This window comes from Varroa jacobsoni, unplaced genomic scaffold (assembly GCF_002532875.2).
Source record: "Varroa jacobsoni isolate VJ856 unplaced genomic scaffold, vjacob_1.0 scaffold_1305, whole genome shotgun sequence".
Lineage (NCBI taxonomy): Eukaryota > Metazoa > Arthropoda > Arachnida > Mesostigmata > Varroidae > Varroa > Varroa jacobsoni.
Window position 1 is genome coordinate 294672 of NW_019214207.1, and position 2923 is coordinate 297594.

Genomic DNA, 2923 nt, shown 5'->3' on the forward strand with positions numbered 1-2923 from the left:
GTACCAACACGCATAGTTGAGCGTCAAACCGAAAACCCAAAAAAATGCGCAAATCGGAAATTTATTCTATTGTGAAAAAGGTAACGCGCAGATCATTCTCGTTTCATTAGTGCAATAGTTTCCTTGGCAGTTGGCTGCGCCCATGTACCTTCGGCAGATGGTCCAAGGAAAAGGGACGAACCAACAAAGCGTACAATTATAGCTTCCCGTATGCCGCATTTGGACTAAAAACTATTTTTTTGCACTGAGGTATCACGTATGTTGGCAAAATCATTATTATTCGCTCAACGACCCGTTTTGTCTGCTCCTAAATAGTGTAAATCTACATTACATTCTGTAAATATAGGCATATTCGTGCGGAAAATTACAAAATCTACATGAAATAATGTTTACAAGAAAATACGGTTACGACCGTTTCTACTTCCGATATACACAACTTCGAGGTCGAGCTTTGCCACTTTTATACTATTTTTATATCCCAGCAAATCCTGCAGCCTAACACATTAAATTGTGAACGTTGAACGTGTATGTATAATAGCGTCAACAAATGTCTACTATACGCAGATATTGTGGCGCATAGCTAGAAATCCGTAATTACTTTCGGTCGACAAACTGCTTCCGACTCCAATCACTTTCAGATGTTCTGCTGTCAGCTAATGAGCCGGTGCCTCGTTTCACTTGTTCTCTTCCTTTTGAGAGCAGGTTCTGCTGTAGTTTACCGCTGGCTTTTGACTTTGTGGTAAAATTCAAATTGAAGTTACAATCTCTGTTTCTCTTTCGCCATATACAAATATATCTAAACCCCTTTCCTATCATGACTGTTACATCCGCTGCCAGTGCAATCTACACATGCATCCTCTAGCCAGCCAACCCGCCTGCTAGCGGTTCGGGCCGCCCTCCCATAATACTTCAGTACATGTTGTCTTGGGCTGCGAAACAGCCCGGGACGGCGACATTTATAGTCGGTAGCCAGCTAAGTGAACGCACTACCGCCCGGCTGGACTTTGCTATCCCGCTTCGTCTCATCAGCGGACAGACCGTCGCCGAAGTCGACGTTCGTTTGCTGGTCTGTCGCTAGTTCGCTCACGATGTATGTATGCATAAATGCATGCAGAAATGTATGAGCAGCAGTGACACTGGTGTTGGTGGGTAACAATGATGGCAGTAGGGCGTCAATTACCTTTTTCGCTTCGTATGCCCTGCAACAGCCGCCGTCGACTTTCCTCTGCTGTACCGTCGCAGTTGCAGGCCGATTTTACTTTCTGTTGTTACACCAGAACAAACACGAACGACTGCTACTGTTGCAACGATAGTAGCGACATAAGCTACAGCAGTAAGAGTCGCTCTACGACGCTGCTGTATGTATAGCCCCTAGACATACGTATAGAGGACGCGTGGTCAAGGCTTGAGGTCCATACGAGAGAAAGCAATGACTTATCTGGTATCCTTTCTGGACTCCTCGCTGAGGTGGTAGCGGCCTTTTGATTTAGCCCCATGAGCTTTTCGTGTCTGCCGGAAGAGGCTCAGTCGCTTATAGTTTTAGCTGGGCGATCTTTCCTGCCTGTACTGTGTTCTACCACTTCATTGGGTAGGTTTTCGGTCCGCTGCCACAGCGTGGCCATCCATCGCGCGAGCGGAGACGATGGCTCGTGCGTATTCTCACAGTGATGGTGATAATGCTATGCTAGTCGACCCTGCCCTTGCCTGCCTCTCGCTTACCTCAAACACAACTTTGTCCATCATGTCGTTTGTCAAGCGGCGGCCGGTATTCGCGTCGTTTTTGGGACCGCGTTCCTATCATCGCCGTTGCTGACCGACACTGGGCTTAGAAGTTGCCTCAGGCTCCCTCGGGCGAGACGTCTTTTAGAGATTGTCAGCCGCTCCCATCGCTTTTCTGCTGTCGCTTCTGTTTCTAGTCACCGTCATGTATCGTCGAATCAGAGACTCAAACACTTAGGGCAGTTAGCTGCTGCCACTCCCTATGGACACTGCCAGTACCATTATGAAGGCTATAACGGTTGAGCCAGCAACTGCTGTCAGCAGTAGAAGCAGCAACAATGGCAGACATGCCGTGAACCTGTTCCAGTCCTTTCTACTCGTGAATCGCCACCGTACTAGCAGTCGCTATCCGTCCATGTGTCTCTCCATTTTCCCTCCAGAATTAGCTATGACCACCACAAGCCTCTAGCTAAAGGACGGCCAGTCGCAGCAGCAGCACATAGACAACACAGTCTTTTTTCACTGTACACAAAAGCAAGAAGAAAGAGTAATTAAGCAAAAAAGTTTAAAATGATCCTTTTTATTTGCTACCGGCCGATGACGGAAGTATCTCTCTCCTTCTCTTTCCAACCTCATCGTCCTGCTTCCCCTCTTTCAATCTTTTTCTCTTATCCTTCCTCAGCTATGGACTTGCCTATCTCCTTAGCGAGAGCCAGCCAGACTATCTAGCCGACCATCAACCCTGGCCTTGTGCTATCCTCAGCCACCGTCCCTTACACCCCGCTCCCCCCGGGTTACCCCTATAGTCTTGACTGGGTGTATTGTTGCAGTCTTCGTCTTTCGCCATGATTTTTTTTTGCTGTCTCTCCATCCGTGTCGCTGCATACTAAACTGGCAGGCATTGCTTCGTATCAACTATCCGAGTCGCGATATCCTATAGCAGCTCGGCTTTTCCGACAAGCAGACGAGACAAGGGGAATAGGCAAGAGCGTGGGATACGGCGAAGGGAATCGTTCGTGCTGTGCGGTGGAGGCGGTATGAGATAGAACAGTTTGCCATGGATACACGCAATTCCATTTTCCGTAAACGTTTTTCTCGACAATGCCAGTCGCAGCATACAAGCGGAACAGCACACAGAATGAATAGCGAAAACCGAAAAATAGATCGCCGTAAGCGGCAACTTCTTCGTGATTAAGCACCGGAT